At 38.2% G+C, this 23,080-nt stretch overlaps 2 long non-coding RNA genes and 1 other non-coding gene across 3 annotated transcripts; 1 reads left to right on the top strand and 2 right to left on the bottom strand.

Annotated features, from left to right (window-relative positions):
- Nucleotides 1-2,674: 2,674 nt before the first annotated feature.
- Nucleotides 2,675-2,793, bottom strand: LOC146492373 (5S ribosomal RNA). Its single transcript, XR_014872674.1, has one exon. It is a non-coding gene; the product is annotated as a 5S ribosomal RNA (ribosomal RNA).
- A 2,908-nt stretch (nt 2,794-5,701) lies between these two features.
- LOC146492374 (uncharacterized) lies at nt 5,702-9,244 on the bottom strand. The gene is made up of 3 exons (XR_014872333.1): nt 8,538-9,244; nt 7,423-7,510; nt 5,702-7,149 (listed from the first exon to the last, which is right to left on the bottom strand). It is a non-coding gene; the product is annotated as an uncharacterized LOC146492374 (long non-coding RNA).
- An 11,599-nt stretch (nt 9,245-20,843) lies between these two features.
- Nucleotides 20,844-21,940, top strand: LOC146492375 (uncharacterized). Its single transcript, XR_014872329.1, has 3 exons — nt 20,844-20,951; nt 21,065-21,127; nt 21,400-21,940. It is a non-coding gene; the product is annotated as an uncharacterized LOC146492375 (long non-coding RNA).
- The last annotated feature ends 1,140 nt before the right edge of the window (nt 21,941-23,080 follow it).

Here is a 23,080-nt window from a genome sequence, read left to right on the forward strand (position 1 = left end):
AACACTCACCTGCCTCAGCACAGCTCTCACTCTCCTCCTGCTCTCTCAGCTAAACTCACTTCCTCTCTACTTACAGGAAACCAGAGGAGCCGACCGGCCTCACGTTTCACCCACAGACACGAACAGCGTGGAATTATTTTATGTCATAAGAAGAAACATATTCATGTTAACACTCGCCTGCCTCAGCTCCACCTTCCTCCTGCTGCTGCTCTGAACGGAGGATCAACACTTTCACTTTAACTGCTCCTCCCTAAACACAGAGGATGCTGGGACTTGTAGTTTTTACCTTGTGTGATATTTATGGCTGTGACATTAAATCACAGCATGAAAACTTCCTGCAAATATGTCACAGGCGATAAAAGTTTCACATTAAAGGTGAAGTTATTTTTCTGTCTCATGTTCAATAAACAGTGAGCTGGGAAAACTGAAGAACAGACTTCAGACGTTCCCTGCAGAGTTTCTGCTGCTCGGTCGTCTGCATGTTGCTGAGACTGAGCTGATGATGAAGCTGTGATGGGTTTATGGCACGTTTGGTTCTGGAGAAGAGTTTTACTGTCGGTGCAGGTGAAATGATCAGAGGTTACAGCCTCTGGCACTGGTTAAAGTGGAGGCAGCGATCAGGACGGCTGAGCAGCAGAGGTCTCGAGGGTCCTAAAGTGTAAAAGCATCAGTGTTAGTAACACAAAGATCACAGAATGGGATCATCCACACAACACTAACATCTAAATCCACGGCAGGAACTCTTCCAGTGTCCTGAAAAATCTGTGTGCACGATGCTGAGATTAAAATCTGTCTGCTCATCTTAATGCAATATTTACTAAAGTCTGGTAGAAGTTTTACTGATTTCCAGTCCACTTAGAAGACGTGTGGATAGGTGGTGGGTTGTAGAGCAGACTGAAAGCTTTAAGTTCATCCTCTGATTAAAAACTCAGACCCACAGATACAGGAAGTATAACCTGGTGTAAGACCGGAAACGGCAACACGGCAGCCATCTTTTTCCTCCCATGATGACCAGTGTCCCAGCAGAAGCTGGGGTTTGTTAGATCCTGTTCGATCCAGAGGAAACAGGCTAAAAGAGTCGATCAGGGGGGATCATGGTTTTATTATGTGCTCGTTATGATTGAAGCTCTGGTTGTGTGTTAGAGACAGAACCTGCAGATTCCTCCACTCTGCCTCCTCCTCTGCAGGAATCAGCCTCTTGGCTGGTTTTATTCACCAACGTGAATAAAATCATCAAACTAATCCAAGTTCATTGTGAAATTCCTGAAAATGGAGGAATAAATCTGTCAGTTACCGTATAAAGTTTGAGTTTGTCAGTGTTTTACACGGAGACGGTCGTCAGATGTTGAATGTTTAGCATGAATGTTCCACATCTGGAGAAACCTTCAAGATTAAAGCCAGTGAAAAGTGAAGAGTTTCTGCAGCAGCCGCACTTCCTGCAAATGTGTTCTTTCAAAATAAAGTGAAAAGTCTAAAATTATATTCACGACAGGTTTAAAGGTGAAGGTGGTCACATGGTTTTAGTGGAATGCCTACGTGGGCTGAGTGATTTTGATTCAGATTCGTGCAGCGTGGAGCAGTAAACACTTGTTTTTGTTCATCTGGACTCATGAATGATTCCAGTTAGCACATTTCCAGCCAATGAAACGTACTACAGATGAAGACAAACACATTTAAGCTGCCTGACTCTCGAGTGTGGGTGCATGTTCCCATTTTCAGTCTGTTTTAGTTTTCAGTTTAGAGGAACGCTGCAAACTCACAAAAACTTCTTTCTTGTGAGGTTTTGTTGGCAGACTGATAAAAGCAGCAGCAGCTGGTGTTTGATGAGCAGACGTGTGTTTCCCGTAGCCTGCTGTCTGTTCTCAGGCCTCCTCCTGTTTCACTGGCATAAATCCATCACCAGAGGGCTCCACTGACCTGCCTGTTGACATCAGAGCAAACCCCTGTGTCATGTGACCTGGCTGGAGTTGCAAAGCTGGATTCAGACCTGGCCCAGGCAAGTTCAAAGACAGTTGTGGTAGAGAGAGCAGGGAGTATAGTAGAGCACTGGAAGGATGAGGTGGAAACAGGAAGTGTGTAGATTCAGTGGATTTGGCGTCCTCCATCTGTCTCCATGCTCTCTTTACTGGCCTTCTAAAAATCACTTCTAAAAACTTCTCCTGTAGCTGCTTTTGTTTAAATGTTTAGGATAGCATTTAGAATTCAACTTTACTGTCATTACACATGTCTAAATACAGGGTAACAAAATACAGTTTGCATCTTATCAGTAAGTGCAATAAGAGCAAATATACAGATGTACTACATATATACAGATGTATCGGTGTGAGGTAAACAGATCTACAGAGTGCTATGAATATATCTACAGCAGTGGAAGCGTAGCTCTCTGAACAGACTACAATAGTGAACATGGGTGTCAGGTTGACGCTGTGCCAGCTGCACACTACAAGGTTAACAAGTTCCTCTCTACTGAGCCCAGACGGACTAGCCATAGACATTTTCTACATTTACAGAATAAATCAGTTTGTGTATTTCCTAAATATTTCGTTCTTGTTGTTTTTTTGTTTTGTTTTGCACAAAAGCAAAATGCAATCAGGAGCGTTGTCACGAAGCTTTTCCTGAAGCTGCCTCCACTGAGTGAGCAGCGCCCTCTGCAGTTTGTGTGTGGAAGTGCAAAAGCTTACAGCACCTGGTATTCCCAGGCGGTCTCCCATCCAAGTACTGACCAGGCCCGACCCTGCTTAGCTTCCGAGATCAGACGAGATCGGGCGTGTTCAGGGTGGTATGGCCGTAAGCGAGGGAAGCCCGCTAGAAAACACCTTTTATACTTGGCAAATGTCACACAGTTTAAAATATAGGATTGTGCTAAGCTTCACATGTTACAGCCAAAACATGCAAACCTTTCTTGTGAACTGCAGCTTCAACACTGAGCTGCAAAAATGCTTTTCCCGCCGTAACGTCACCATAATAACACATGTTCGTTTCTCACAGCACAGTGTTAAAGTGACAGAGAGCACACAGTGTGTTAGGACCATTTGGAAGTGCAACATTTTTGTGGTTTGGACAATTCAACTTATATACAGGACATCAAAACGTAAGCATGACTGTGTCATCACAGCATGTATAAAAAGGCTGTTTCTGAAGCCGTCCCGCGCTTACGGCCACACCACCCTGAACACGCCCGATCTCGTCTGATCTCGGAAGCTAAGCAGGGTCGGGCCTGGTCAGTACTTGGACCGCCTGGGAATACCTATAATACACTAACCCTAATGGTTGCTCACAGTGGACATAGATGCTTCTTTCACTCCTCTTTCAAACCATCTGTCCTCTCTGTCCGAAATGTGAACATTGGCATCCTCAAAAGAGTGACCTTTGACCTTTAGATGCAGATGGACAGCTGCGTCTTGTCCTGTGGAGGTGGCTCTTCTGTGTTGTGCCATGCGCTTGTGAAGTGGCTGTTTGGTCTCTCCAATGTAGAGGTCTGGGCATTCCTCGCTGCACTGTATCGCATACACCACATTGTTAAGTTTGTGTTTTGGAGTTTTGTCTTTCGGGTGAACCAGTTTTTGTCTGAGCGTGTTGCTGGGTCTGAAATAAACTGGGATGTCATGCTTGGAGAAAACTCTCCTGAGTTTTTCTGATTCTTGTAGTCGTTTTCTGACAGTCTCCACTGCCTCCGTAGTAGGTATGCAAGTGAAGAGAGAGACTACATCAAAGGACACCATGGTTTCATCTGGATCCAGGGTAAGTTTCTGGACCTTGTCAGTGAAGTCGGTGGAGTTCTTGATGTGAAGATACAGCAAACTAGTAAAGTTATTAACTGCAACTTCAATATTCAGGTGAATTCTTTTACAGAGATGTGCATCAGTGTTACAGTGACAGGGGTCTGCATCATCTAAAAGTTACATTTGTTAAGGTAAACTATGGTATATGTCCCACAATCAGACCACCCTGAATACGCCTGCCTACACAAGTGAAATTGTGCTAGGCCTGTTTTTTCACTTCTCTTTACAAGCTGCAGAGGGCGCCACTGCTCAGGAAGCTGCTGGGAAGAATGTAGGCCATATATATAAACAGGTTCTCAAAATCAAAAAATAAATATATTTTATTCAAATGAACAAAGCTCTTTAATTGTGAAAATGAATAGCTGAACCCAAAACAGATGACAAATATAGAAACTGAAACAAACTCTCAAATAAAGTCCAAATACATCAAAATTACACCTAAAAAGGACAAAACTGACAAATAAATGCAAAAAACCCGAGTAGGAATTTATTAATTAACCATTTGATTTTGAAAATGTAGAACAAAAATAAACTGCTTCAGTGGAAACATTTCCATTTCCAGACCTTGTAGTTTTAGGTAATATGATCTTACATTCCGCATAGAAACTGACTTCCAACAGGGATAGAAATAATTTCTGGTAAATATTTATCAAATTTTTAATCCACTGTTTATATAAAATGTCATTTTTAGTTAAAAATGATTCCTGATGACTTTGATTTATTCATCAGAAACTTGTTTATGTAAATTAACTCGAGGCCTCTGATCAACATCTGTAAAAATCTTAGAGTGGAAAACACTGCATGAGAATGCAGAATGTCTCATATGAAGTGTGCTCTCACTGCATCACACTGTGGCTGGACAGAAGGTTTACTTGTGGTGTTTTACGCCAGTTTAGCAAAGACACGTCTAACCACATTCTTCCTTTCATGACCCCAAGTAAGCACCTAATGACTCACTGCAGCCGGGTGATGCATCCTTACACAAAACTCTGCACAACTAACACTTTTTAAGAGCAAAATAGATCCAAGTATTGATATGATCATTTTAGAAGTCATTGCATTACATTTGATTTAATATGATATAAGGCTTTGTGCCATGTTTACCATTTGTTCTTTCTAACCATGATTGCCATCATTCATTTTAAATATCAAACAGGGCAGCTCATGTCATTCACGTCTTTACGTGTTTGTTCTGTGCTGACTGAGTTAGGATTTTGTGATCAGTGCATGAGAATGACTGCTTGGTTAGCAGGAAGGTTTACGAGAGCTGATCGGAAAAAATAAAAAAAAATAAACACATTCACGTGTTCCATTTAACACTTTAAAAAGAGTGTTGTGTAGGTGTGAAGACAAATATATTTACCAGCAGGTTTTACATTTCAGAGACCTCAGAGGCAAAACAGACCTGATTCAGAGCAAATAAGAAAACAATGTCAGAAACATTACATGGCAATTAAAGAATATATCCTAATAATATAATAATATGGTGAAGGTACATGCAGTGACAGAAAATGCTAATCAAATCAGAATGATGGTCACAGGTGATGCATGGTGTGAGAAAATGTGCTGACTCACTCCTGGTTGCTGTATGAGTCTGAGAGATGAAGCAGGGAGCAGTCTGCTGGTCAAAGACTGCATGTATGCACTGACACCACACACTATTACACACTATGACTAACTACTTCCACAAAATTTGGGCACTTCCAACAACCCTCAAGTAAGGCCTTACTATGGTAAATATGGGTAAAATTGATCACCACATGCAATAATACAGTAAATTATATTAATTAAATAAAAACGGGGATATAGGAAACAATAAAAGAGAGTGGAAAACCCTTTTTATTTCCAAATATCCTGTAATTTAATGATAAATTCTATTTCATTATGTAGCAGGATTGTCACAGCGTTCATTTCTCTGATTGACGTGTTCCAGTCAGGAAAGTCATTCAGTTGGAGAGTGGAGCTAAATTATCATCCACTCCAATTACTTCTGTATAATCAGCTCCTCTGTTCTTAAATCTGATAGAGTGTCCTTTTTGTTTGGAGCATGGAAGTATCCTGTGCATACTTGTGTTTACCTGCTCATGATCTGAGTCATACCAGAATTATAGCTTAAAGCTTTTTTCTTGACAAAAAGTGAAGCAATGATGCTAAACAGTCATTCTGTCAAGATCTCTGTTGGTAGCTCATCACAACCTGATGCACCGCTGCAGCCCCTGACATGGGTCAGAAATGCTGAGTTCAACACTCGTGTCGTGCTATTGAGCGCAAGCATAAAAGCTCAAATGTAGTTTTTACTGAACAATTGTGAAGACATGTTTTGATAGCTTAATGAAAATCACGTCTCTCTTTTTCAGAAAGCACTTTAAGGAAGAATAGCATGTAACAAGTACTCATTTTATATTATTTGATCAGTATGTATATTTTTTTGTTCTTTAGCACAATCGCACGAAAAGTATGTGAACCTTTTAACTGGTTACAAGACACAGACACACACACACACACACGAAATAAGGTTTTTCTGCCTCTTTATTTATCACACAAGCGGGTTTCGAATGATCAAAAAACAACTTCAGGTCGCTGCAGACCAGACATGCATAGAGAGAACCGATGTCCGGAGACGGTCCTCAGAGAAGTACTCGCTCATTTTGTGCTTTAAAGCAAAACTCAAAAATACTCATTAGCAAATTTCATCACTTGCAAATACATTTTTAACACGTGTAACCCATAAAGGTTGCACAAAAAAATGCATGAATAAACAATGAAACAATCAAAAACAAATAATCAAAATATAGCAATGGCAACATTAAAGGGTTTGTGGCACAAATTCTTTGTTCAGTTCCATTCAGATTTATTTAAACAGCGCCAGATCACAACAACAGTTGTGTCAATGTGCTTCACACTGGAAGGTAAAGATCGTACAGCATTACAAAGAAAACTGAAAAAAGCACAACAATCTTTAATTTTCACTGTCATAATGAAAATTGTCATATATGCCCTGCTCAAGATGTACTGGTAGGCCATTTTCACATTTTACCTTCTTCTTCTTTCCTTTGAGTGCTAGAGACTCGTATTTACAAGGCTTCACACTTTTCATCTTACAGTCAATAACATCAAATTTGTGGGTGATGTATTCATTTTTTTTACCTTTACACAAAGCCTTAACCTTTTCTGCTTTCTGGTTGATAAATGTATTAATTCGCTTGCACTGATTGATGCCATTAACGTTTTTCATCATGTCATCACATTTACGAGAGCCGTTTTCTGGAAGGATGTGTTTCTTTTTGAAATCATTGTAAGTTTGCGAGAGCGCAGCAGCACAGAGCAGCAGCAACAGCAAACAGGCACTCTGAACCCTCATGATTCCCTGGGGAAGGAAAACAGAGAATATTTAAATGAGTCTCTGTTCTGTGCTGTTTTGGTTTCATTGATGTAATTCAACAATCATAAAAAACCTACTTAAAAAGCTTAAGATCAAGATAAAAAAAACATTTGTAGTAATCTAATATGGAAAATGAACTTTGTGGTTATTTTTCTAAAAGCTTTTAGATTACAGGTACAATAAAACAATACTCACAGAAAATGATGTGTAAAATAATGAAAATTATCTTAGCTTTTGCTTTACTGACAGCAGACTCACCTTGACTTGTGAGTTGGTTGCTGGTTTGGGCACAAGGTGGTCGTCTGCAGCACCAGCTGGTAAAGATATCTTCAGTCAGTGAATTTCCCTGAATGTGGTGAATGGTTACAGTGAATTAATTCTGTGTCAAACTAGACACAAATCAATGGAGACATTTCAGATATTAAGCTTTAGCAAAATCGACCTAATCACAGAAACCACATCATGTTTATCAGACATGCAAATTCACTGAGACTAGAATATGAGGGCTTCCTGTTGTCTTCCTGTCTTTATTGTCTGCAGAGTAGATTCAAACAGATTAAAAGGATTTTTATTTAGCATTTAGAGGATAGTATTTCAAAGTGCATTTTATTAAATACATTTATTATAGTATCACAACAAAAGTATGGAAACCTGTTTAATGTCCCATAAATTTGATCGGGTCTTCATTTTTCACTTCAAAATCCTGTGAACTTAAATCATGAGTCAAACACAACTTTTTCTTCATTTGCATTTAAGATGATGAAACCCCAAAATCTGATGTGGATACCGATGTAGACGTGACCAAAGGGCCTAGACCGATTACTGCTGGCTTGGAGCTCTTTGAAGAACAAATACTGAAGAGTTTTCTGGCAGCCAGAACACCTGACACATACCGATGATGACACCTCTGACTGAATGGGAATAACTACCTCAGAGCTTCCAACTACAAGATTTACAACGATAACAACACAGTCCTTTACTTTGAGTGTTTCAGTGTGTATGTGCTACTGGTATCAGTATCCAAATACTGGTATCTGATGGCCAAACTAAAGCTGGTGTAGTTATTGAACTAGGTTTAACACTAAATTAGCAGGTATTTCAGTCCCAGTGCTCTGATTCCCATCATGGTGGAGAGAGGTTGATTACATTGGAACATGCAGAGGAATGTTAGAACAGAGGAATTTTTATCCCCCCCTCCCAATAAATACATAAATGAATAAATAGAATAAATAAAAAAAATAATAATATCAGGATGCAAGGAGATTAAATGATGTTTAAGTAGGTCTAAAGATCTCCGTAAATTTTCTTACACTTGAGCAAAAAGTTACACGAATGCAAACTTTTGTTAAAATCAAAATCGTTCACAGACTGACCTGTGTGCAGCTGAGGCTCATCCAAAAAGAGAAAATTAGAAAGAGGTTAAATGAACCCCGCTTTCTCTGTGTCAGCCCCTTTAATGCTACACAACTTGTACTACTGCCCTGGTTACCACTCACACTAACACACATAGCTTAGCAACCACATTTCCTGTCCACTTCATGTCTGTACTCTGAGCCTTTATGTGATATACACAAAAACCACACCAGCAGAGTCACAGCAATGTGGCTGCAAATGAAGGAAATGCACCTACTTTCTAGAACTACTTTCTTTACAGCACGTACAAATATTTGTTTGTGTACTTTCCATTTTTATGTCTATTTACAAAGACATGCTTGCTTTAATACTTAATCACATCCTTGTAAATAACAAACAGTTACAGACACTTCAGCAGAACTACTAAACTGCATTCACATTTAAAAATAGTTCGAAAGCAGAAAATAGAGAAGACATATTGTCATCTGCTTTTGCATTCAGACCTGACCTGAGGAGAGAGGAGTGTAGTGGTGGCTGAGAGTTACGGTACATTATTATCATCATTATTATTAAAGCTATGCATTACATCAGACAGCTGTAGTTCCTGCTAATCCAATGTAAAAGCAAATCAAAGCTGAAAGTCAGATCATAGTGTTGTACTTTGAATTAAAACCCTTCAAGTAACGATAGTGTTACACTGTCAGTTACCACCATCGTGGGCATGTCTGTGAGTTTATGAACAAAGAAACTGTGAATGCTAATAATCTACTTACAGCATCTATGGATGTCACAGTCACAAACCCAGATGTCTACTAGAGAATACCTGAGTTGTTTAAACTGTCACTTTAAACCTTTAAACCAATTTTTTAAGAGCTCTCATCGTTATCAAGTATTTCCAGGTGCAGCTTCTTCATTGAGTGGCAGGAGCGCCCTCTGCTGTTTGCATAGAGAAGGGAAAAAGTTCACAGCAACTGGCATTCCCAGGCAATCTCCCTCTCCCACTCAAGATTTACAGTTGAAATGGTAAAAAGGCAAGGGCTAACTTGACAGAATACAGAATAAAGTGAGAACAGAAAAAATATTTCTTTATTAACAAAAGAAGAGATGCAGTTGTTATTGCTAGATCGAGACTTGGCTACTGTTGGCTCTGATAGGGAAACACCGAGATGGAAAATGTTAATGTAGAAGCACTGAAAGTCAAGGAACATCCTAACTGAGTGAGTCAATCAACTAGAGCAGCTGTCTTTAATATGCACACACTTACAAAAACAAAGTAATTCTTGCTTAATTGGAAGACAGTGTCTTTTTACACAGTGTGTTTTTTGTCCTGTCTTCCTTCCCTCACCCCCAGTCGATGGCTAGGTCTGGTTCTGCCGGAGGTTTCTTCCTGTTAAAAGAGAGTTTCCCCTTCACCAAGTGCTTGCTAACAGGGGCTGTATCCCAACTCAGGGTCTGCAGCCTTAAAGGCCGCATTTTAAGGCCGATTACGTCACCGTGACGCGACGAAGGCTGCTCGAAATGCGGCCCTCAAATGCGTCCTTCATTTCCCTGAATTTTAAGGACGTGGCGGTGTAGACTTTGTGGCCCAACATATCCCAGAATGCATAGCGCGGCGGTGGGTGTGGATAATTTTGCTGAAAAAAACGGCGGATGAGGGGCGCCCGAAGAGTAAACTTTAAGTAAGTACTGAATATTATGTCACTTATTTATGTGCGAATGTTTAATAACGAAGAACATTAAAACATTCCTGTTGGCTACATGTCGGCAAAGTCATGTGACATTAGTGACGTTTGTACTAACTTGGTTTTAAAGCCTTTACTTTAAAATATACTCCGTTCAATAGCTGAGCTTAATCAGAGAATGATCAAAGCTCATGTAGAAACAAACAAATGAACAAAAGATTTTCTCCTTCATTTCTGTCAAACAAAGCTGTATGAAACGTTTCCAGCTGTTAGTGTCATGGTTGCTAGGCAACCTGGGCAGCGCAATGGAGGCTAGACTGTCTCATTTCACAAGCCTCGCACTTCCGGCCTTAGCGGTCTTTAAGTACGCGGCCCTTGAGGATCCTTGAGGCTGCGTACTTTAAGGTTGCAGACCCTGAATTGGGATACAGCCAGGGAGTCCTCTGATTGTTGTTTTTTTTCTCTTTGCTATTGTAGGGTCTTTGGGATTCGGCTCCCTCTGTTGGTCAATGAGATTTGTGTACTTGCAAATAACTCTTGTTATAAATAAGACCCTACTAGACTGGATGTCCTATGTACAATTGTGCATTGAACTGTACTATATGCGTTATTTCTTTTATTTTTATTTTTGCACTTGGTAGTAATAATTTGTCATCTCACTTGCTACTTGTCACAGCCTCCTGTGTTTCAGTTTTCTTTACATATCACCAATTCACAACCATGGTTACATCAAGGTGCTTTATGCTGTAAAGAATCGACAATATTACAGAGAAAACCCCCCAAATCAGATAACTCCCTACGAGAAGCTCTAGGTGACAATGGGAAGGAAAAACTCATCATGCGAAGCCCACCAAAGCATAGCCTTTTGCAGCATAATTAAGAAATGGGTCAGGGTCACCTGATCCAACACTAACTATGAGCTTTATCAAAAAGGACAACTGAAAAAAGACAAAGTGCTTAAGCAAACACCACACACATAATAAGGATTTCTTTGCGTCTTTAGTTAACACACCATATAGACGACCAACAACACCTTCAAACGAACCTTTCCGGTAGCTTCAGATCAGACATGCACAGCGTTCAAGAGGACAAATGTGTAGAGATGCTTACTTTAGTTTATTCATGATGTGGGTGTCACCATCTTCCTCACAGGAAAGCAGCTTCAGTTAATAATTTCATGAGTTTCGTCCATAAGACATCAGATGAACATTAGAATAAAACATTGACTAAAAAGTATGAGCACAAGCTTCAAAACAAATTTGAATCTAAAAGTGAAATACAAGTATCTTTACTTTTTATTTCAAGTTATTTACTAAATGTTCTTACTTTCATCATCTGTAACAGTTATTATGATGGAGGCCAAGTTGTGTAAAAAGTCAGTTTCTGATCAAGAATGTTGTTTACATCCATGACACCCTGAACACGTTCAACCTCATGCTCTCTGAAGCTAAGCAGCATTGGGCCTGGGTGGCACTTGGATGGGTTGACAGGTTCCTGCAAAGATATCAGTTTAATCCTAAATACAAGAAAACAACCCAGCATAACCAGGGAACGTGCTGCTGTCCGAACTCTGAGAATCAACAACATGATGAGTCTCCTTATAAAAAAAAAAGAAAAGAAAAAGAAACTAGCAGGAGATCTTGTGAGGGCAACAAGGTAACAGCAACGCTATATGTAAAATAAGTTTGGAGACATTAAAGAATAACTTTGTCATTCATATATAGGGATGGGTACCGGTTCTGACATAAACGGTGGTAACCAGACAGAAAAGCAGCGCACATTTCTGTGCTTCATTTCGGTGCTTTTTTTCGGTGCTTTTTTTTCCTGAGCTGTGATACTCTTTAGATTCTAGCCAATCATTTTACGTTTCCGAGGATAGTAGGCGGGTCCAGGTACGTACGTTCTTTTAGAGCAAAGCTACAGATTAAAAATGTCCAAGGCGAAGCGGTCAAAAGTCTGGCTGTACTTCACAGCAAAAGATGCAAACTCAGCAGCTGCAACAAGTGCTTTAAGCTGATACTGTGATACTGTCAAAGGAGGTAACACCTCAAATCTGATGAAACACCTGGCGACGCATAGCGTTTTTTTAAAAGCCGAGAAACGCGCCGTATTTGATAGCTTGCTGTGAGACCTCACACCGAGCACATCTACTGCTTGTGGGTTGCCTGTTATCTGACCCGGAGTTAGCAACATCCCCCAAAAACCCGAAGAGGAGAGTCCTGGCCCCTAGCCCTGCCAGTGTAGCAGAAATGATGAGGATGATGATGCAGCAGCAGCCATTCTTCTCTGCGTGAGTAGCTTAATGTTGTTGGTGTGTAATTTACGTTGAGTAGTCTAACCACATTATTACATTAATGCATGTAAGGTGAACTAGCAAACACCATCATAGCTACATGCAGCTGTCTTCTTGTTTGATGGCAGATACTCCCTTCATCCTGGACAAAAAGGCTAAAATGACCAAAGAAAAAGTGGAAAACAGTTAAACATGAGAGGTTTTTGGACAAAGTTTGTGTTTTTTCCATTGATTAAGCTGCTTCCAGCCAAGAGTGATACCATATATGCCCCATAGCTGCAGAAAAGGCTAACATTGTTATCTTTTTACAAAAAAACAGCTGAACATGAGAGGTTTTTGGACAAAGTTTGTGTCTTCCATTCTTTAAGCACCGGTTTGAGCACCGTTTAAGCACCGGCACCGTTTCAAAAGTACCGGTTTGGCACCGGTATCGGATAAAACCTAAACGATACCCATCCCTATTCATATATGAATACACCTGTGGATGCATCGGTTAAAACTCTTGTGACTGTTGTGAACCCTCTTGTTATGGCCCTTCTAGGGGTGGCCAGACCACAACATAAGGGTGATCCATCCTCATCAGACCCCAAGCAGCTACATCACATAACTGGAAAAATTTGATAATGATTTATTTACAATGAGTTGTTTTGTAAGATTATTTGACACAAAGGAAGGAGCTGATTATAACTTCAGGGTGCACCCAATGCCAAAACAACAACAAAGAAAGGAGCCTGTCTCAAGGATTTAACAAACTTACCTACTCTAAAAGATTAAACCAAATGACAGCAACCTGCCTCCCTGAGAAAAACATGAGAAAACGATAAACAAAAAGGCAGTCCACCCCTACATAAGACGAACAGCATTGGGCAAGTAACAAAAGGTCTGCTGGTTGGGATGAGCTGAGGATGAATGACTGGCCGTCCATGGCATTGGAGGAAAACAACACACGTAATCAGGAATTTCTGTGTCTTTATTGAACACAACATAAGCATTCCCAGTATGGTGAAAAATACAAGGGGACTTCATAAATAAATAATCAATCAGCAGCTTCTAACAAGACTTTCTGGTAGCTGCAGACATGCACAGCTTCAGGAGGATCAACAGGTGGACCTTAGAGAAGCAAGTGTTTGTGGCACAGGAAAGCTAAGCTAATATTAAATGTAACATTGTTTCCATTTTTTACACATGATTTTATATGGAGTCTTTGATCAATCTGGTTGCATTTGATAACATCTGTAATTAAAAGTATAATTGTAATTACAATTGTTAGAGTGAATTGTTAAGCAGCAGGAGGTCTGACACACACACACACATTCTCACATAACACACACACACACGCACATTCTTACTCAGATACAGAAGTTCACACATATACATACAATGCCTTGTCTTAGAACCAAGTGGGCGTTGCTTTACTATGACGTGTTTTGTGTGAACTGTCTCTCAATAAAAAGGCAGCAGGAGGAGGTCAGAGTCGGGGTCATTTTCGTGGTGGACACAGACGAGGCCTCCCTTGCGCAAATAATCGATCGACTGTCTTGTTTTCTTCATGATGAATAAGTCTCTAGAATTAGCGGGGCTTGTGGAAACACAGACCCAACAGGCGCCGCTGATATCTATTGTAGCTGGAGACACAATTCAGTAAGACATGGTCAGACTGTATCAGTCCTTACTACAAACCAGGAAGGCAACAAATATTTTTTTCACAGCACCGTAAAACAACACAGAGTTACACACATTGTGTGGTATTATTGTAATAGTTACTAATTGTGTTGAGCAGGTGTTCATTTTCAAATTAATGTCAGCAGATTTTTGCTAATTTACTGTATAGAGTAGGTAATAGATAGCCATGCAGTGATGCAAGCAATCCAAAACTACATGAAACACATGACATTAGACATAATAGGCCTTCCCTATTGGAGACGTGTTGACTTCTCAGTCACATGATTAGCAACAATGATCATGCTGATCTGTGTGTGCCTGTGAGCTGTTGGCAAAACTTATTGTTGCTGCTGTTTTCTTTTTACCCTCTTTTTTCTAAGATAATCAGAAAAAAGTTTTCCGCCATAATTTTCTTTATTACTCCATTTACATAAATTCAACTGGAGTTTTGCTTTTGCAGTTCAAATTTAGGCTACGTCCACACGTACACGGGTATTTTTGAAAACAAAGATTTTCCGTTTTCGTTTATAAAAAAATCCCATCCACACATAAAAGCCAAAAACGAAGGAAAACGCTGCTAGGAACATGCCAAAGCAGCAGGTGGCGCTATATTCCTAACCGTGCAGAAATGTTGGCCAATCAGAAGTCTAGAAGCCTCGGTGGGAAAAAGTAAACAAAGATGGGGCATAGAAGCAGAACTGAGTCGTATGTGTAGAGGGACAGTAACTGTGTGTGTATGTAAGCATTTAAACACTGCAGAGACAATTAACAGTAACAGTGTTGTAGAAATTAATTTCACCGAAACAATAACGTGGCGCACAGTGTGACGTCAAAAAAGGCGCACACCTTTGACGCTGCGTTTTCTCCGTTTACCTCGTCCACACGTAAACACAAAAACTGAGTTTTTGAAAATATCCACCCTGGCCGGAGTTTTTAAAAAGCTCCGTTTTCAGTGACCGAAAACGCCGTTTACGTGTGGATGAAAGGTGCAAACGCATAGAAAAATCTGCGTTTTCAAAAATGTGGACGTAGCCTTAGACTCTTCAGTTCTGTGTATTATAGCTGGCATTTATCTTAAAATGCGGGAGTGAGTATTTGATTCTTCTGTTTCTAGTAGAGGTTTTACAGTAACATGGTTATTAGTGCAATACCAGAGATTTATCCACCTAACAATGATGTAAGAATTGTGTTTAAGTAAAATCTGAAGATATTTCACTTAGCCCGTGCTACATTTTAATACCACAATAACTATTTGATTAGTCTCACCATCAGTTTATGATTACTGAACACAAAAATGACAAATCAAGAGCCTGGTTTGTCAGATTGCACATTTTTATTTTAGTTAAATGATCTCCAGATGATCAAAAAGTGAAGACATACAAATGTTAACTTATCAATAAATGTTGTTACAGTAGTTTTGATTGTGACTGCCAATCACAATCATGTTCTCAGAACTGTTAAAACACACACACGATAATGTCATGTAAGCATAGTAACTGATCCAAAGGACATCTTCAGAGATGGTCTTCAACAAGCAGCACACACATAATCAGGAATTTCTACTGTTTATTTAAAACAGCATTAAATTGAACGACATTTTATTTATATAGCACCAAATCACAGACCCTACAATGATTAAACATTTCAAACTATTTTATGATATACTTGAGATAGTACATGTTCAAATTCACATTTTTTATGAACTTATTGCTTCCTCATAGACACATTTCAAACAATTTCATACTTTCTATCTGTTAATTTTGTGGTTTTAGAAAGCCTTTATTAAATCAAATGTGAATGTTTATAAAGGAAGGTCAAAATTAAAGGCTTGTGGCAAAGTTTGGGCAGAGTCTGACTGATGGGGCTCAGATTCAGCATCACACAATCAAATATGTAACTGATAAGGAAACAGAAAGACCAGTGAACCGTTTAAGACATCATTGAAACCTGATACTTCAGGCCTCGAGGTGTACAGGTAGCCCATTTTCACATTTTATCCTTTTGTTTTTTCTGAGTGTTAGCATTTGGTATAAACAAGGTTTGCTGCTTATCATTATGCAGTCGATGACATCAGATTTGTGGGTGACAAACCCATTTTTGTTAGTGCTACACAAAGCAACTACTAAGGTCACCTTATCTTTCATGAAAGTATTTATTGACTTACACTGATTTATGTCATTGACATTGATCATCATGTTATTACAGTCATGAGAGCCCTTTCTTGGAAGGATGTGTTTCCTTTTGAAATCTTTGTAAGTTTGTGAGAGCACAGCAGCAGAGAGCAGCAGCAGCAAACAGGCACATTGAACCTTCATGAGTCCCTGGTGAAGAAAAACCAAACATTAGTGATGTGCGGATCGATCATGAAATATCGATTCCTCCGATACCAATCATTTATGTTCTAGAATCAATTCTCACATTAAAATATCGATATTTTAGTCATTTAGTCTTTCATAGTCATTTGCGAAATAGGCTCTGTCTCGCAGCCTCTTGGCGTGCGCACTCACAACAATGGCTGAGCGTAATTGGAGTCATGTGCGAACCTATTTTACCTCCACAAAAACTGAGACGTGGTTTTTGATACATGTGGCAAAAACGTGAGGTGTTGTGGCCACACATTCAAAAAGTCTGTTAGGGTGATAAATACATTTTACAGTGTTTATTTATCGGATAAAATACATTGAATGTCCGGAAACAGCGGGGGTGTCCAAATTCAGAGGCTGCTTCCACCTGAGGACCCGGCCTTCGCGGTCTAAAGAAAGCCGAGTATACGTCACGAGCTCCCTCGGTGGAGTGAAACTGCCGTCTGCTCCTTGCTGTCTAAAATATAACCAGGCATTGACGTAAACTCTTCTGTTTAATCAGTTTTCTGTTTGACGTTTATTCAGCTGTGTGAAAACCCCGAGGAACCCTCCTGAGGGATTAATAAAGCTAAATTTTATTTAATCTAATCTAATAACTTTAATCTCAGCCAAACTGATTTACTCACGAACAAATAAAACACTGAAAAAGCCAAACAATAACATTTTTAAGTTATCAAAGTGACTTATATATCATGTTTAACCCGAGTAGCGAAAGACCGCAGGGTTTGAAAACAATGTGTTGATCGGCTCAGATATTTGAAGTTTACACAGCTACATTCTCACCTGAAAATATGTTAAAAGGTTTTTTTGCGACCCAGAAAGAGAAAAGAGAGTAAAATTAAAACTAAGCAGCTGCCGTCATTGTTGGAAACAAGTACTCTGATGTCCTGTAATCATTATGATGCTATAATTTGAGATACAATAAATAAAATACGTTTTTGTACAAAGTATCGGATCAGTATCGTCGATACCACCCTGAATATTACTTGGTATCGGATCGGAAAGGAAGTGGCGGTATCGCACATCACTACCAAACATTTACATTAGTCTGTCCTCTTTAAAGTTTTGATTTTAGTGGGCAGTTGTCTGTAGAAAAAAGAAAATAATATATTGTTTAAACAGTCATAATAAAAAAAAACATTTTCTGAGTAAATGACATCCAACACAATACTTAATTAACTTTCTGAATTTTTGTTTACATTTTTGTGGAATTACAAGAAAAATATGACCTTTTTAGTACACTATAACAGTAAGTAAAGAAAAAGAAGAAAACAAAACAAACTTTTTATAATATACTAAATTTTTGTAATGCAAACTTGCTGAATTACTTAGTTTTGTGACTTGACTGAGAACGGGTTGGTTGGTTAATCTGCGGCGGACATAAGCTGGTCGTCTGAAGCACCAGATGGTAAAAATGTCTTTTTAGATTCAATCTGATGAATATGGTTTAATTATAGTAAATACATTACACAGTGACCTGCTGATAGACTCTTTAACTTTAACAAAAGCAAAGTAGCCACTAAAGTCAGCTGTGTATGTGAGATATATGACTTGAACAACATCCAACAACAACGAGTTATTTTCACAAACAGCTCTGTGTGTAAGTTATGGAGGTCATTTATCAGATATACAAATTCACTGAGACACTATTACTTTTGTTTACTTTAACTCTGAAGCATTCCAAGGATATTACTTAATTAATGTAATACTTTATTGTATACAACTTCTAGTCTTCTTCTTCCCCTTTCAGCTGCTTGCGTTAGTTATCATCCTATCCTTAGCATCCTCATCTGTCACACCAGCCCTCTCCAGCTTTGTCTCCAAAACCTGTCCCTCTGATGTAATCATTTTTAATCCTTCTGGTCAATCTTAGTACTAACAAAATGCAACTGCCATTATTATTATAGTTTTATCATCAATGATGGATTAAAAACACTGTATTCATGCAGTTTTATGATGTACATTTTTCAGATATCAGCGTTTATAACCAAAAGGCCTACAAAAATGTTATTACCCACTAGCAAAAGGTTACACAAAGGCAAAATGGTAAAATATAACAAGTCCAAAGACTGACCTGCTTAAAGATGAAAATCACCAAAAAAGGAGCAAAAAGTCAAACAAAACAGCCGAGGGAAAAAGAACCCTGACTTCTCTGTGCAGCTCCTGCCCTCCTCCTGTGGTACGCAGAGCAACAGTGTAGCACCCACACTTCCTGTCCATTTCATAGTGTGTATTTGAAGCCCATATACGGCATATAAACAGCTAACCAACAGAGTTACAGAGACATGACCACAAGCAAAGGAAATGCACTTACGCCCTTCTCTGCTAACACACATATATATTTGGTTTAATACATTAACATTATTATTATTATTTGTGACTTAAACTAAAACAAATATTTTTTTTTTTTATCATGATGCAAACCATAAAGGGCCGAAGTGCTCAAATAAAAAGTGCTTTTATGTTGTCAATCATCACACCATGTACACCTTTATGAGTTTACATCAGAAATATCTGATCACAACAAAACAAAAGCTGTTTTCTAGACTCCAGTGGTGTTGCAGACAGGGGGTGTACAGTGTGTTCACAAGAGTCACACGTCCTGCAGACGTGACACTGACTCAGTGAATTTTGACCATGTCAGAGGTGCTTATCTCTCTACAGAGATGGAAAACAGTTTCACCACTTTAGCTTTTCTTTCTTTCTTTTTAAACTTCTGTACCGCATTAACCATTTCCCGCAGTAAGCTATTGTAATAGGTAATGGCAAAATAAGTCATGTGTACATTACAGCTGAGTGAATATGAATTTGAAATGTTTCATCTGAGATTACCATGGATAAATCAGTCTTTAATGGGGCCACAGTGTGTATAAAGTGGAATTAATTATACAAGAAACTAAAATCATGAAACTTCTAAAATAAATAAATAAATTTTTATTTATATAGCACCTTTCAAGACAGAATCACAAAATGCTGCACATAAGATTACAAGTCATAAAAAGATTTAAAAAGAGAAAATAAAACAGGCATAAAATTAACCAAAAGCAGTTTTAAAAAGGTGAGTTTTGAGTTGTTTTTAAAAGCAGCTGCTGAGTCCACAGTTCTTAATGTTTGGGGGAGAGAGTCCACAGTCTCGGGGCCACAGTGGCAAAAGCTCTGTCACCTTCAGTCCTCCTCTTAGTATTTTTATAGCAAGTAAGCCCTGATCAGATGACCTCAAAGATCTGCTGGGACATCAGGCTGTAGCAGATCAAAGATGTAGGCTGGTGCCAGTCCGTGCACAGCTCTGTAGGTCAAGACCAGGATCTTAAAATCGACTCTAAATTTAACAGGAAGCCAGTGTAACTGAGATAATAACGGTGCCACATGTGAGGACTTGAAGGATTTTGTCAAAAGCCTCGCTGCAGCGTTTTGCACAACCTGCAGACGATCCAGAGAACCTTTGCTTAGACACATAAACAGCGAATTACAATAATCCAAGCGTGACGAAATAAATGCATGTATAGCAATCTCCAGTTCAGAGCGAGATAAAACCGGGCTTAGCCTAGCCAGATTTCTTGGAGTCTAACACAAGACTTTAATACTGGGACATTTGGCATCTTCATAAGTTGAACTTTAACTGTTACTACATATTGTTACTCCCAAATAAATAAGAATAATCAAAAATATTTAACTGGAACATGTTTTGATCAAAAATCTAAAGGTTTAGTGTCCTCAGACAATCTAAAAGTGTATTACTTCTATTTTGTTTTTAGCTTTTCGAGCATATACTATATGATATGCAATGTACCTTGACCTACATTAGATAGATGTCTGACAACAGAGACGTGCAAATAGTTTATTAGCAGACTGGCAGAATATTATTTGATGTATATATTTTGTGGCAGAATAATTAGAAATTGTAGATATATTCAGAAGTACAGAGATACGTGTCATGTTAGAGTCATGCCTGTGGCCACAAGTGCAGAAATATGAGCAAACTGTCAAAACATTTCACAAGTCTGTCAGTCACAGAATAAATGCCACATCATAGTTCATCTGTTGTTGCACCAGATATGTTAGCAGAGTGTGCACGAACTGTATAAATCATCAGTTATATAAATATAGTGCTGTGGAAAAGTGCTGTCACAGTTCAGGCCGACAAACATGCAGGAATACCTTGTTTAATGTAAAACCAGCTTTGAATAGCAAACTGTGTCTACGAGCTGTTGTTGTCATGTGTTGTGACAGTTGCATTGTTTCCTAATCACAAATAGAGAAGTGCTAAAGCGTCTCAGGAAGGTTGCAAAAGTGATGCAAATAATTATCTGAGATGTTTGTGCTTTTATGTATAAAAGCGGAAGTGCACAGAGTCTACGCTCTGACAAAGGCAAACTGTAACTTGTAAATGTAAAATATAATATCTGTTGGTCTTCAGTCTTCACTTCATGTTTGGTAAGAACATTCATTTATCATATATTATAGGAAAGAAACTCATTGATAGACAAAACTGAAGTCCACACACAGAATACCAAAGTCTGAATTATTGATTCTGCTTCACTTTGCAGATTACCAACTCATTCCTGAGCCACTGCAAGTCAACCAAACAACTACAAGCAAAAACAAAAAAGGTAGAGTGCTGGGTAACCGATACTTTTGTATGTGAAACTGCATTTAGCAAAAGCAGTGTCTCTGTTATTACAGAGCATCAAATAAATGCAAACATTTTGATGGAGGCTCAACACTGTTTTACTGTAAATCTACACGTTTTCAGATAAAACCAAAGTAAAATGTGATCAGTGTCATCCAGTTGATGTGCTCTATATCACATTTATGACAGATCTACTACACGAGTAACAAGAATGAGGAAATATTAATGTAAATGCTCTGTTTTCTTTATCAGGGGATCATGAGGTTTCAATGTGCCTGTTTGCTCCTGGTGCTGTTTGCTCCTGCTGTGCTCTGTAAAACTGATGACAAGCTCAAAATGAAACATATTGTTGTGAGAAAGGGCTCCTGTGATCAAATGATGAAAAACATCAATGGCAGAAATGAATGCAAGGAGAAAAACACTTTCATCAAAGAAGAGTATTTGGAGTCAGTTCTGACTGTGTGTGTAAAAACAAACACAGGATTCATCCCCAGAGAGTATGACGTTATTAAATGTAAACAATCGAGCAAGAACCCTTGTTCATACGAGTACACTGAAACCAAACTTCAGGTGATAAAGTGTAACAATGGAAAACCTGTACACCTTGATGCGTGGAAGGATTAAAGTTGAAAGTGATGCTATTTGTGCTTCTTTACTTGGCAGTAACATTTATCAAAATGTTAATTATGTGGCTATGTTCAGTTAATTCTGGAAATTAAAGGATTTATTTTGGAAGTGTACAAATTTGGGAAACATTGAATATAGCAGAATAAACTTTCTTCCTTCAGCAATCTTTGTTTGTCTTTTGATTTATTGGATTTGTAGCTATGAATATGTTTTGAAGCAGAATACATGCTTGCATTTTTCACATTGTCAATTTATCTGGACACAAACCAAAAACTGGGAGGACTGGGAGTATTGTGTTCTGGGCATTTTTGTAACCTGTGCTAGAGCAAGAGTTTTGTTTTGTTTTTTACAGCACATTAACAAAATGCAAACAAAATTCTTATAGAGTTCTTGTATACGCTGTAAAAAAAAAATCTGTAATTTTACATTTTTCTTCTGTTAAATCTTTGCAGAATTTTACCATTATATTTAAATACAAGAAATACATGAAAAAATTACAAAAATAGGGAATGAATTAACATGTCAAATGTAAAATAACATTTTAAAAAGCCCAAACTGTTAATAAACATTTTATTATTTTAAATAAAATAAATAAATATTTATAAAATGAGATTTTATTTTTTAAGTGTTATTGTATTTACCAAGAATTTAGCTTTTTTTTTTCAGAAAACAAGACTGTAATTTAACATAATTTCACAAATATGTAATGTTTATTTAACAGAAACTGAAATTCTCATTTAATTTTCTCATTGAATATTATTAGTGGACTGTCAAAATACATATATAATTATCTTTGAAAACTATAATTACTGTACAGTAGTTGCCAGATTCAGAAATGTATATTTTATACAGATTATATATAGATTTGTTATTACGGAATTCACAAATTTAATGAGTATGAACAATTGCATGTAAATTACAGGTTTGCATTATTAAAATGCAATCAATCATTTAATATTATTTTACAGATGGCTATTGAAATTTCTTAAAATTAAAGTACTACCAGTTATGTAACACTAAAAATATCAATATTTTTGTACTTGAAAAATATCAGAAGTGAAAGGGTTATATTGAGAAAGTTGTGCCACCAATCAGTCAAAACATTTTGTATCTTAACCGAAGCAGTGTTAGTGCTGGTACTCTGCCGCGCAACCTCGACAAGATCTGAAATGATGGGATTGGAAATTGAAAACTTTCATCCAATAGCCAGCAATAAGGAAAACATTTGGAGGAAGGAAAAAGGCCATTTATAGTTTGTACCTGGTGAAGGATGACAAACAGGATTAAAAAAAGGATTAAATGTTGA

This window comes from Neolamprologus multifasciatus, chromosome 23 (genome assembly GCF_963576455.1).
Source record: "Neolamprologus multifasciatus chromosome 23, fNeoMul1.2, whole genome shotgun sequence".
Taxonomy (NCBI): Eukaryota; Metazoa; Chordata; class Actinopteri; order Cichliformes; family Cichlidae; genus Neolamprologus; species Neolamprologus multifasciatus.